Source organism: Chlorocebus sabaeus, chromosome 12 (assembly GCF_047675955.1).
Source record: "Chlorocebus sabaeus isolate Y175 chromosome 12, mChlSab1.0.hap1, whole genome shotgun sequence".
NCBI classification, from domain to species: domain Eukaryota; kingdom Metazoa; phylum Chordata; class Mammalia; order Primates; family Cercopithecidae; genus Chlorocebus; species Chlorocebus sabaeus.
The window spans coordinates 87,052,320-87,066,815 of record NC_132915.1 but is presented as its reverse complement, the minus strand read 5'-3'; the positions used below and the strand labels follow the sequence as shown (position 1 = coordinate 87,066,815).

Here is a 14,496-nt window from a genome sequence, read left to right as displayed (position 1 = left end):
CAGCATGTACCTGAAATTCCCACCACTCCAGTTTGTGTACAGTGCCCTGCTGTTTCCTTCTCCTGAACTGCGCATCCCCCACTTTACCCATCAGCTAACTCTCACATACGTTACAAGCTTCAGCTCTTGGTAATCATTCTGTGACCCCAAGATCTGGACTGGGGGGGTTTGCTGCTCTGCACTGATCTCTGCTACCTCTGTTTATTGGCCCTCTACCTCACTGGACATTGAAATGTTTGATAGCTCTGACCTCTGTATCCCTAGCTCACAGCAGAGTGGATCCTTAATATATATTTGTTGAATGAATGGATTTCTTCCTATTATAGATGGAAGACAGAAGTCCAGCCAGGGGAAGGGATTTGCTCAAGGTGGCACAGTGAGTAATGGCAGAGCCTATATTCAAGTTTGGGCTTCAGACTCCCAGAATAGATGGTCCTCTTAGCACAGCCTTTAGGCACTTCGTTGAAACTAAAAACCAAGACAGAAAGTGGGTCTAGAATGGCCCTTGGGCAAAGACTGCCATTGTTCTTTTGGAAATGACATATTTAAACCAGCAGGCTTAAAAGGTTTAGACCAGAGTGGTCAGCCTGAAATGGGTAGAGATTTCCATGTGGAAACGTGCTTGAGCAAAAAGGCTTCACAGAACATTTTCTCCTCTTTTTTTTTTTTTTCTTCTTTTATCGTCTCCTGTATTTCCCCTCAAAGGTCTAAAGGCAAAGCTATTTATCTCCAGATGACTCTTTAAACACAATGCATACATGGTTTTGCTAAAATGTTAGTAGTCTGAAGAGTAGGCAACAGATTGGAAAGCAAAAATAAAAGCAAAAGACCCCTTGATTTAAGGATCTGGAGAAGGGTGTGTTTATTCAATAAAATCTCCAGGTGGTTTGCAGCTGAACCTCTACATCCAGGAAAGGACAGAGTCTTCTCTTGCCTGCAAGGCCCCAATTCTTTTCTTTATTAGAGTGAGGGTTTGGATGCTGAGGAAGAACTTTGGGTCCCGCTTCCTTAGGCCAGACCTCCTTAGAGTTACTTAAACCTGCAAGGGCCCTTGATGGTCAACAAGCTCCAGTAAGAACTGAGAAGAGCCAGGATGTTGCTGGGGTGAAACAGACCTGGCTTGAATCCAATGCTCCTAATGGCTTGTGCAACTTGAACCACGTGTCTGATCTCCCCAGGCTTCATTTTTCTCATTTCTAAAATGAGGATTATGCTATTTACCCCCAGAAGATCATTATTACTTTCTTTTTCAAGAGACAGGGTCTCTCTCTATCACCCAGGCTGGAGTACAGTGGCACGATCATAGCTTACTGCAGCCTCAAACTCCTGGGCCCAAGCGATCTTCCTACCTCAGCCTCTTGAGTAGCTGGGACTACAGGTATGCACCACCATATCCAGCTAATTTTTAAGTTTTATGTAGAGATGGGGTCTTGCTGTGTTGCCCAGTCTAGTCTCAAACTCCTGACCTGAAACGATCTTTGTGCCTTGACCTCACAAAGCACTGGGATTACAGACAAGAGTCACCATGCACAATTCACTATCTACTCAGAGGATTGTTTTAAGGAGCAAGTGAAACAGTACACATCAAGTGCCTAGGTTTTGTGCCTTGGTTCACAATAGATTCTCATATAGAATATGTGTTTCCTTTTTCTCTTTCTATATTTAGATGTCTTTGAAGACAACCCTATCAAGAGGCCTCTCTGACTGATCCTTTCTTGCTTCAAAGCTAAAATCCCCAAATACTTCATCTGGTGTCCTTTCCTGGCATGATATCCAATCCAATCCTGGTTATTCTCTTTGGAACGTGGACCTCCTGTCTATATTCTGTTTATAACATCACACAGTTTTGGGTTGCATGACCAGCTCTACAGCTTACTATGTGTATGACCTTGAGCAAAGCACTTCTCTTCCCTGAGCTCATTTTCTGATTTATAACATGAAGACCTAAAGGTTACTATGAGAAACAATGTAAATAATAGTTGCAAAAAGCCCAGCAGAGGCTTCCCATGTAGTAGGTGCTCTGCATGTGTTTGGACCTTTTCTTACTATAAACTCACTATCCTCCAGTCTACATGGTCTGTCTCCCATTTCTGACCCATCCTGAATTTTTGGAAATGGTCTCTTGAATGCAAACATCAGAATTTATATGTATTATTGGTCTTAAATTTGTTGATGATGATGAAGATGAAATTTACTATTCACTGAGCTCTTGCTATGCAGTGCATGTCATGCTATTTCATTATTTAATCTTCTTTTTTTTTTTTTTTTTTTTGAGATGGAGTCTCTCTCTCACCCAGGCTGGAGTGCAGTGGTGTGATCTCAGCTCACTGCAAGCTCTGCCTCCTGGGTTCATGTCATCCTCCTACCTCAGCCTCCTGAGAGACTGGGACTACAGGCGCCTGCCACCACGCCTGGCTAATTTTTTGTATTTTTAGTAAAGACAGAGTTTCACCGTGTTTGCCAGGATGGTCTCAATCATCTGACCTTGTGATCCGCCCGCCTCAGCCTCCCACAGTGCTGGGATTACAGGTTTGAGCCACCGCGCCCGGCCGTTATTCAATCTTTCTAATGATGCTGTGGAGTAGATGTTATTGCCATTTTACAGATGAAGAAAATGGGACTTACTGAAGGTCAACCAAACATGACAGAGCTGAGATTTGAACCTAAGTTTCTCTAATTCTAAAGTCAATTTTCTTTCCTCTGCCATAATCTGTGCACCAGCTTATTAAGGTCATGTTGTGGGAATATTTGGGTATGGTTTATTTTTATTATGTGTTGTTTTGACCAAAATATCCTAGGCACCACAGCCAATGCTAGAGGTATTAGAGATACCCTCTTTGTTCCAGGAGGTATTAGTTAAGGTAGGAAACAACAACAGCAAAAACTACCCCAAATGGTGAACATAGTCATGGAAGCTGGCGTGGATGGAACCCAGGACTGGCTCTGGGCAATCTGACTTTGAGCAAGGATGTCCTCCTGCCATCTTCCTAGCCTTGAGCAGGATGGATTAGGCCCGCTAATCTAAACGGGTCCTTCCAGCTCTGTTTTTCCTGGCTCCACGTCTGTTTTCCCCATGTGGAAGTCAAATGACAGAATCTGTCTTTGAAATGAAAGAATAATGGGCAACATATTTTCTGTTTTTAGAACCAGAGGGGTACCTTGGAGAGAAGGGGTGGGGGCCAGTTTTTGGAACTCTTGAGGGCAAGAATATGTTCAGCTGGTTATAGTTGTAGGAGTAGATTTTCATCTGGCATTGACATGGTTCTTATGCTGATTCTTACCAGGGAAGAGAGATTGCATAGTAATACTGTTAGGAGCTCTGATACCCAGATCTGGATTTGAATCCTGGCTTGGCCTCTCAATAGCTTTCTAACTCTGAGTTAGAGTCAATTTTTTTTTTATTTGCAAAACTAGGAACTAACAAGTTTTTATGATTAATCAAATAAAATAATATCTGTAAAATATTTAACACAATGTACCCTGCATAGTAAGTGCTCAGAAAAAGAGAAAAGGTTATCATCATCATCATTAAATGAAATGCATTTTTTTTTTTTTTTTTTTTTAGTTAATAAGTTCCAAGTTTAGGTGACACTCAAATGCAGGCTGAATGATTATAGAGGGAGTCACACAACAATGCATTGTGTGACTTGTGGTTAAATCTCTTTTAGTTCCTTGCCATTTTGAGGTCTTGTGGCTCAAATTAGAACAGATACTATATGAGACAGGAGTTAAGAGAAATATTGGGTTCTTGTGAGTTGCAATGGTGAAGGCAGACTTCTATGACATGGGAATTCTCTTTGATATTGAAAGTTGGTCTTCTTATAGATGTTGGAAAAGTAGAAAGGACAACATATGGGGGAGGGGAATGCTTGTGACCTGTCACAAGGAAAGAGACAGGCAAATCTAAGTGCAGTAGTGGGTTTATGGGCCATCAGAAAAAGCTTCATGTCTATTATTTCTTAGGAATATGACACATTATCACTATCAGGAGGAAGAGGTGAGGAGGAGGGAGCCCAGAGATTTGAAAATGCCCCCTACTTTTAGAAGCAGTGTGACCACCTTTAGACACCATACATTCACAGGGTCAGGATCAGCTGAGGAAGCTTGTAAGGAACTTTGAGTTTCTAAGTCAGTAGGTCTTGGTTCATATTCTAGCTCTGTTCCTTACTAGTCAATTAAACCCTTTGGGCTTCCATTTCCCCCAGTGTCAAGTAAGGACAGCATTGCCTGGTGCTTTCGGTGGGCTTTTGGGATAAAGGAAGTTATGTAGGTAAAGGAACATTATCATGGAAGCTGGGAGCAGGGGAGGAAGCAGGAGCAGGGGAATAACATTGGTTGTGTATTCGGTATTGACTAGGCCACCGCAGCAGGCCTAGTAAATACTAACCACACAGGCAATGTTATTCTCCTGCTCCTACTTTCACAAAGTGTGGGCCAAAGTTCACTGACACCTTCTAAGATAATGGAACAGTGACTTTCTCAGCAGGTTCAGAAGACAAAGGAGCTAGAAGTGTGCCTTTCATGGAAATGGGAGGTGACTGCTCCTGATCGTCCTTGGTAGCCATGGAAACCGTGGCTGCTCTTTTGCTCTGTTCCTCAGCACTCACTGCTTGGCCTTAGCTCTTCTTTGCCACCCTCCAATTCATCGGTGGTGTGGGCTGAACGCGGTGCTGCATCTAAACCGCCTGGAGACTAACAGGGCTAATATAGGGATCAGGCACCAGTATCTTAAAAATTAATGTTTTTGGTAAGTCAGCGCCAGTCGATTGATAGTCACCTATGAATCGGTAACCCCCCACCATCCTTCTTTTCTTCTTCTTTCTCATTTATTTCTGAGCCATTCTAGAGCTTTAGCTCCTTGAATTATCTTCTCTCCTATTTCTCATCTGCACACTGCAATTTAGTCTATTGAGTACAGCATCTTTTTCCTTCCACTAATGCATTTCGTCAGCCTGCTAAATACACATTGAATAGTCTTTAGCCTCCTGAACGGCCTGTTGTGCCTGCCTTTTTCCTTCTTTGCAGGTATTTTCTGTGACTTTAAAATTCTATTTTCTTCTAACACTTGGGAGGAAGAAGGATACAGACATTGGTTTTAGACAAGACTGGCCATGAAAACCTTCCTCTTCCTCTTCCCAGTGACCAGTCAAATCTAGTTTTCCCATTTGTAAACGAAGGGTAACCCCTACCTTACAAGGTAGTTGAGAAGTTTAAAGAGGATAATGTACATACAATCTTTTATACAGTGCCTGGCATAAGGGCACCAGTTAATTATTGGGATCTGCTAATGTTATTTACAACCTTTGTATTAATTATTAAACTAGATCTTTGTTTCCCTACTTTGTTCCATAGAATGATGGTTCTGCAATGTCTTAATACTTTAGGGACACATTCGGCTGAATCCTACAAACGGAATGTAATGCAAAGCCTTTTAGAGGTTTTAATACCAGATATATACTTGGGCGCTTTAAGAGGGGCATACAGAATATAGTATGTCTCAAAATTTTGTGAACATAGAAATATTTTCTTTTCAAGATACATCTGGTTTTGTGAGAATTACTACACTAGCTCTTTGAGGCATTTGGATATATTTCTAAGAGCAATAACCAACCGGGGCAAGATGGTGAATCTCCATCTCTACTGAAAATACAAAATTAGCAGTGCACGATGGTGCATGCCTATAATCCCAGCTACTCAGGAGGCTGAGGGAGGAGAATCGCTTGAGCCCAGGAGGTGGAGGTTGCAGTGAGCTGAGATTGCACCACTGCACTCCACTCCAGCCTGGGCAACAGAGCAAGACTCTGTCAAAAAAAAAAAAAAAGCAATGGATGAAGAATCAGAGTCCCCAGATTCTGTTTTCGTATCCAGCTAGTGGGACTTAGGCTGGACACTAGCAGCATCATGACATGAAAAGATCACTCAGCTGTGAGTCAGGAGACATGGCTTGTAGGCCCATTATTCTTCTGGTGTTTGAACATGAGTTCACCTTTAAGACTCTCACTACTCATTACTCATTTGTCTGTTGGGGATAACAGCAATGTCAACTGCGTAGGATTTTGAAGAGGTAACGAGATATTTGAGAATAATTTGTAACCTAATAAAAGCTAAAATAATATGGTACCATCTCCATCATCTTCATCTCTAACACCATTGTCAACACCTTGTGCAGGCCCAGCAACCTGCAGTTGCCACAGAGAAATTCAAATAGTCAGCTGTTTGTAGTCCCATGCCACATCCGCTGTCAGTGGCTTTAACTTCACCGGGCTGCCACAGTCTAGGCCTGCACTATAGCAATAGTCTTTGTCCCAGGAGCAGAGCTAGACAAAGGTGCTCCCCAGTGGCTTTGTCAATAATCGTTTGGCTCCAGGTAGTACAGTGAGCTGCTTCAGGCCCGTAGTATTTTCTGGGGCTGAGAAAGGAGGAGTGACAGCCCTTCTCATTTTCTTCCATCTTTTTAAATTTCCTCCTTGTGATGGGGAGAGGTTCTCTTGAAGACATATGGGTCAGTGTCAGGTGGGACAACGAGGCCACAACAAATCCGCCTAGAGTTATCACAGGTCCACAGGGCAATCTGGGGTCGGTAAGCAGCTCAGCAGTTAAATTTGGTGCTTCTGCTCTGCCCAGGCTACATCTAGCAGGTTGATAGAGATGTTGTGAAGGATGATGGCTAAGAGCTTGGGCCCTGACATCAAATGGTTTTTCATTTCAGCCCTACTACCTTTGAGCTGCGTGTTCTTTGGCAGGTGATGGCTTCAGTTTCCTCAGCGAAAACTGTGAGTGATAATAGAAACCATCTCATGGAGTTTCTGTAAAGATTAGAGGAGATACTGCATGAAAAAATTTAGTTCTATTGTCTGGCACCTAAGTCAGTGGCTGTGTTACCAGCCATAGTGGTAGTGACGACGATGATGATGATAATTATGGCATCCTTTACTAAGAAAGTCATCTTAAGCAAAACAAATCTATACAAAGTATAATAAAAGGACTCAAAATATGACTTTAGAGAAACAAAATAAAGCTATTAATGTTTGCTTTGAAGAAAAAAGCTCAAAACCACCTAATTTCCACCTTTAACAAAATAGCTGCCCTGGGAAGGAGATATTAAATACATCCTATTTAATTTGGACAGCAGAAGCTCAATCATAGAGTGAGATTCAAAGACTGTTTAGACATTAAACTGTCTGAGAATAGAACTGATGCTTAGTAGGAGTTGAGTTTTCTTTCTCTGGAAGTTTGAAAATAAGAGTGGATGAACACTTGCCCAGATCTTATTAAGGACAAATCTATGGATGATAAGAAATTGGGAAAATATATCATTTAGGGGATACCATAGATTTGAGAGTGCCATAGTCAGAGAGCACAGGAGATCTCTATCTCATGACAGAGATAGAGAGGGAGAGGTGGGGAGAGATAAGGACCCAGGTGTGCAAGATAAAGGAAAATATGCCCCATATTGACACATCACACTAAAGTAGTGCATGGTAACTCCTGATATAAGAGACAGGTTGAGGATATGGGGCCATATGCCATAGAGTTTCTGAGAAAGCCCCACTTTCAAATATTCTTTCTTTCTGCCTCCAGCATGACACTTGCACTTGTCAGTTGACGTGGTCCCAATTTCAGTTTCCAGAAATATGGCAGAGAAGCAGAGACACCAGAGCTCAGGTGCTGTGGGAATCCCGTGAGGCAATCAGTGAGGTTAATGAGGCACTCAGCAATCTACAGTGGTCACCCTGATATACAGGCAGATTGGCGGCCTCTGCAAGGGTGTTTTTGTATGATTTCTGACGAGGCAGGAACCAAACCTTGCCAGGAAAAGTGAGTGAATCAATTTGCTAGAAAAAAAATACCAATAGCAGCAATCAAATACTGACATCTGTTGGTAGAAAGGGAAGCAACGTTTAACCATTCACTCATTCATTCATTCAATAGATGTTTATTGAGCACCTACTATATTTAGGCATGCTATAGGCACTGGAAATAGGAGAGCATAAAATATGAGGTCTGGCATATAGTACTTGCACCTTAAATAGCTATTTATTGGATGAACTAATTCCCAGTTAAAGGCATTGAGTCTCAGACGTGACATGACTTGTCCACGGGGGCCAGCAGCTAAGTGTGAAAATCAGGATTTCAGCGTGAGCAACGGTATCACATATCCTGCCGATGCCCATGTAGGTGCCAAGTGTTAGATAGGGAGGTTTAAAGGAAATGAGATGGAAGGAAATCTACTGAGAGCTTACAGAGCCCTAAGTATGTGTCAGACATGGTGCTTAGTGCTGTAATTATGATCTCCTATTTAATCCACACAGCTTTATCAGTTAGGGATTATCATTCCCCTTTTTTAGCTTAGGAAACTGAAGCTCTGAGAGCTCACATAACTTGCCAGAACTTAGGCAGGTATCAAATGGAAGACTTTGGATTTAGATATCCACATCTAAAACCAAAGCTCAGGTCGGACATGGTGGCTCATGCCTGTAATCCCAGCACTTTGGGAGGCTGAGGCAGGCAGATCACCTGAGGTCAGGAGTTCAAGATCAGCCTGGTCATCATGGTGAAACCCTGTGTCTACTAAAAATATAAAAATTAGCCGGATGTGGTGGCATTTGCCTATAGTCCAAGCTACTTGGGAGGCTGAGGCAGGAGAATTGCTTGAACCTGGGAGGCAGAGGTTGCAGTGAGCCAAGATCACACCACTGCACTCCAGCCTGGGTGACAGAGTGAGACTCCATCTATAAATAAATAAATAAATAAATACCAAAGCCTAGCCTCTTTCCCCATCCTAAGTGGCCTTTCTACCTCCTGGGCTTCTTCACCCTAATGTCTCCAGTTTCTAGAATCCCTTCCCCCCACCACATCACCATTTGCCACTTTAAGAAATAAATTACTTCTCAGCCTAGGACCTGGTCTCTCATGCTTTGGGGATCTCAGGAGGAAGTCAATAGGAGTGTACCAGCTTTAAGTTTTCCACACATAAGAATCTGATGGGCTTAGATCTATTTTTTCATTATAAAATGTGATTGATTCAATTCCAGATTTAACTTAAATTTGATTTTCTCCTCTCAACCTGGCATTTCCAAAGCAAGAATCAATCAAACCCCAAATTATAGGCAATGTGTGGATCAACAACGCTGAGTTATTTCCGGTCGAATTTCTCACGCAATGCATTTTATGCCATTCTCTGCTGCCATGAGAGGAGCTGAGGTGTAAGAGGGAGGGAAAATGGAAGGAAAATTAGATTATTAACTTTCTCCAGTCCCAGCAATCAATATGCCCTGGTGGAATGCTATTCCTACAGCACAGCTTATTCGCCTGCATGTAATGGGGAAGGAACTGCAAATGGGGGTGTGAACCAGGGAGAACTGTGACCTCAGCCTTCCGGGAAAAAAAAAAAAAAAAAAAAAAAAACCTCAGGTAATATGATCTGCAGCTATCATTTATTTAGCCTTTTTTTTTTTTTCTATTACATTTGGTATCTTATTTAGTCCTCACATTAGCTCTGAAAAAAGACCACTGTTCCCATTTTCCAGATGGAATTTTTTTTCTTATTAGACTTACGGATCAGTTGGCAAGTGTCACACAGAGATTTTGTGGGTAAGCCAGGACTTGAACATAGATATGCCTGGCCCCAAAGATCACGCTTTCTACGTGAGGGTATCCTGGGACCTTATTCCATGATGAAGTGGGAAGTTGTAGTGATACAGGGGAAAGGCTGGAACAGGACTAGTTCTCACCCAGTCTCTGTAACATACAAAATTGGGTGATCCTTACACAAGTCATTTAATTGCTCTATACTTCTGTTCTCTGTAAAATGGAAATGATGGAGACATTTTGCTGAGAGGATTCAATGAGGTAATTCTTTGCCACTAACATGTAAGCTTCAAGTTCTTTGGCTGTTTTGTTTAGTAGTATTTTCCCCATGCCCAGACCAGTGTGCCTCAAGAGACAGGATGTTCAATAAAAATCAGCTGAATTGGTAAATGAATGGAGGGATGGAGAGAAGGATAAGTGCTAGGCACAGTGCCTGGATCATAGCAATCGCTCAGCAAGTGGAGGTTCCCTTTTCTGTCTCTGCATCTTACAACAGCAGTGCAGTAAGGAGCCTGCTTGGGGAGGGGGTGAGTATTATGGGAGAGAGAGTTTCCACCTCATGACTGTCTACAATCTTTACTCAGAGCTAAGCGCTATGCTCACCTCCCTGAGCAAGGAACTCTTAGGAAGTTACCTTGGTTTGAGTCCGACTGTGAAGTTTCTGCCAGGTCCAGTTGCCATGGCAACTCCCCGCACCCCCTGGCTGCTCCATGGGCATCTGGCTTAGTGAAGGCTTGACCTGCATGCTTTCATCCTCCTGGACTTCAGAAACGACTGTGGCGATTCAGGCATTCTCCGAGTAAATGGGGTCCCACAATGCTGTTCATTCTCATCCCAACTCCCACTTTCTCCGTCTTATGTCCTTCTCTTCACTTTTTACTCTGTCTTCTGCTTCTATAAGAATAATTGAATTCCTAATATGTTCTGAGAATATATTGGACAAATAGATGAGTCCTAGTTTCTGTCATCAGGGATGAGACAAACGCCACTATTTCTTTTGGAAATTATTTACCAAGGGCCTACTATGTGCAAAAACTTTGCTAGGCATTAGACACGTATTGACTCATTTAGTTCTTACAACACCCCTGATGGCTAAGTCATGTTACTATTTTCTAGGTGAGAAAACTAAGAGCCAATAAACTAATGTGAATTCACTCCCCATGTTGACTCTTTTTTTTTTTTTTTTTTTTCCCGAGACAGAGTCTTGCTCTGTGGCCCAGGCTGGAGTGCAATGGTGTGATCTCAGCTCACTACTACCTCCACCTCCCGGGTTCAAGTGATTCTCATGCGTCAGCCTCCGGAGTAACTGGGACTACAGGCATCTGCCATCATGCCTGGCTCATTTTTGTATTTTTAGTAGAGACAGTGTTTCGCCACGTTGGTCAGGCTGGTCTTGAACTCCTGATTACAGGCATGAGCCACCGCACCCAGCCATCATGTGGACTCTTAAAGACCCTGGGTTACTGTGATGTTTTAAATGACATAGGAGACACAATTTAGTCCAGCAGAACCCAGGGAGAAAGTATTAGCAATTCTACCTGTGCCCCTCAGCCTTCTTTTCCCAGACCAAAAATTAGCCCTGTGGAGCCTGGGTAGTGTATTTCTGGTAGTTTGTTAATTAGTGAAAGAAAGGTCTTGGCCACAAAGGCCAGGTGCTGCTGTGTGGGCCAGGAATGAGATATGCCCTCTAAGGGATCCACAGGGTGCTGTTATCCATGACTCACTGTCCAGAGTGTCTGTTCCCTGATGCCAGGGGCCTCTCACTACCTTTCACATCTCGTCCTCTGGACCTGTCTCGTCTTCCCAAGAATTTATTTGTACTAGACTCATCATTACATATTTTTCCCCCAGAATAGACTCCATAAAATCTAGATAAAAAACTCAGTGCTGGCCAGGCATGGTGGCTCATGCCTATAATCCCAGCATTTTGGGAGGCTGAGGTCGGTGGATCACCTGAGGTCAGGAGTTCAAGACCAGCCTGGCCAACATGGTGAAACCCTATGTCTACTAAAAATACAAAAATTAGCTGGGTGTGGTGGCATGTACCTGTAACCCCAGCTACTTGGGAGGCTGAGGCAGGAGAATCACTTGAACCCAGGAGGCGGAGGTTGCAGTGAGCTGAGATTGCGCCTCTACACTCCAGCCTAGGCAACAAGGGGAAACTTTGTCTCAAAACAAACAAACAAATAAAACAACTCCAGTGCTGCTGTTAAGTGTTATTTTAGGGGTTTTGCTAAATGATTAGGCTGGGGTAATAGGTTGACTTTTTAAGATGAGGTCTATGCAAGGTGCCAACCCTTAGTCCGTATTCTTTTTAGTAGATAATGTTGATGTTAGATTGTTTATGCTATTTAGTTGCTAAAATATTTATACTATAAATATTTTATCTATTTATATTTATAAATATCTATTGTAAATATGTATGAAACAGCTTCTTGTGGCACTCAAATAAGAGATAAAACATGTTCCTTTTTCTCTGTAGTTATTTTAGGTTTTAGAGATCCCCCATATTTGGACACCGGAATCATCTTTTTATTTAATTTCATTTACTCTTCTATTTAACATTTATTCTATAACTCCAATAACCACAATCTCATGGATAGTGCCTACCATAAGCCATTTATTGTCCCAGGACTGAGATAAAAGACAAGGGTCTTATTCTTAAATTAAGTAACTTCTGGGTTCCAGGTGGTGATTTTGGCATAAGAGACACAAAGATGATGAAGGTGGGATCTTCTCCCTCAAGCAGGTACCTGTTTATTAGGAAAAATACATTTCCATATAGGCAATACCCCAACGGGCTATTGCAAGGGTTCTTGTTCTGTTGTAATCCAGTGTTACAATAGCCAATGTTCTGTTGTGTGGCCAGTGCTGGATGTTGGCTGGCATGCTTTTTGATTGGTCAGCATCTATGTTATGTTGGTTGCTAACATTGTTACTGTCATTTATGGGAGTCATCATGCACTTACTGAGATTCTGCAATGAGCCAGTCACTGTGCTATTCATTGGTACATAATGGTGAGCAAAAGATGCTGCTTGCCTTCAAGGAGTTGGCTATTTACTAGACTCTAGTGTTTGGAATAAGGTATGAGGGGAAACACAATGAATATGGGTAGTTTATCTACCGAGAGCAAACGAAATCTTTATATGTGGTGAGTCTCAAAGAATGACGTGGTGACAAGGAAACAAATGGATTTCTTTCCAAAAGGAACAACACCTACACTAATGTTAACATGATGAAGAGTGTTAATGGTAGGAACACTGCAGTAATTCAGCTCTGCTAGTCTTTGGGCCAGGTGGGAGAGAGCACAGGAGGTATGAGTGTTGGGAGTCTTCATGAAAGGCCTTGGGTGCCAGTCTAATGAATGTGGATCACATCCTGTGACCAGATACCGTGAAACAGCTTGAAAGGTTTCAGCAGGGAGTGCAGTGAACAGATATGCATGCACCTCCCTTATCCCACAAGCAAACAGACAATAGAAGAGATGAAGGGAATGAGGTGAATATGCTAAGGACATAGAATAAATAGGACTACACAACTGTTCAGATGCTGTAAAGGAGGAAGACAGAAACTCAAAGGTGACATCTCGGTTTCTGGCCAGGCTAAATGGCAATGCTTTCAATAAGCTGAGGATCCCAAGAGGGGGAGGCTTTAAAGAGAATATAATGTACCCTGTTTTGAACCTGTTATTAATATATTTGACATGCTAATTGGATAACCACAGAAAGATATCCAGGAGATGAGAGACAAGGTTTGCTTAAAAAAAGAGCCTAGCAGTAAAAAAAATTGGGGAGACATTGCTCTAAAACTGGTAAGCAAAACCTTGAAGAACAAAGCCTAAAGAATGAGAAACAAATGGGAACTCAAGACAGCCTCCATAGAATGTCTTTGTTGGCCCAGTATCCTCTAGCTGTGCAGATCCAATCTACTTTTCCTATTATATCCATAAAATTGTCTTTAATTTTCAGAGGCAAAGCCACCCTCCCGACTCTCTGCCCTCTCTTCTAGGTCGTAACACAATTTGTCTTAGAATCTAATTCCCTTTGGATAAGCTAGACTTTCCCCCCTAGCCTGTAAACTCCTGAAGAGGAGAGATTATTCTTCTGCTCTGTATGTGTCTCACATGGTAGCTGCTCAGTAAAGGCTTGTGAAATTCATTTGAGCTGATCAGCTTCTAACCATGAAACTCTTCTAAATGACAGGTATTATATACAAATCATGCTGTGTAATTGTCACAAGAACCCCCTGAGATATTTATTATCTTCATGTTACATATAAAGAAACTGAAGCGGTGGCCAGGCGTGGTGGCTCATGCCTGTAATCCTAGCACTTTGGGAGGTTGAGGCAGGTGGATCACCTGAGGTCAGGACTTCCAGACCAGCCTGGCCAACATGGTGAAACCCCGTCTCTACTAAAAACACAAAAATTAACTGGACATGGTGCTGGGTGCCTGTAATCCCAGCTACTCAGGAGGCTGAAGCAGGAGAATCACTTGAACCCATGTGGCCGAGGTTGCAGTGAGCCGAGATCGTGCCACTGCAGTCTAGCCTGGGTGACAAAGCGAGACTCCGCCTCAAACAAAAAAGAAAAAGAAAGTAAGAAACTAGGTTTGGAAAATGGAGATCACACAGTCAATGAGGGCCAAAGCCCAAATTTGAACCCAGAATGATCTAACTCCAAAGCCCAAGCTTATTTCACTAGGCTGTACTGAATTTAACAGCAAGGTATCTTCTCACTTGCTTGTAAGGAGAATGGAGGGCTTAATATCATCTAATTGTAATCAAGAATGACCAACCGAATTGGGAAGGGAGGAGTGAAAATTGCCACGAGTTTCAGGAAGCCTGTTTCTTTTATGTTTACCCAAAGGAATCATAAGAAGCCCGTTTTGCAGAGTGTTAAACCAA

General features: G+C 42.5%; 1 protein-coding gene across 4 annotated transcripts in view; it reads left to right on the top strand.

Annotated features, from left to right (window-relative positions):
• Window positions 1-14,496, top strand: part of ASTN2 (astrotactin 2) — a 987,199-nt gene that overhangs the window by 362,945 nt on the left and 609,758 nt on the right. The window lies entirely within an intron of this gene.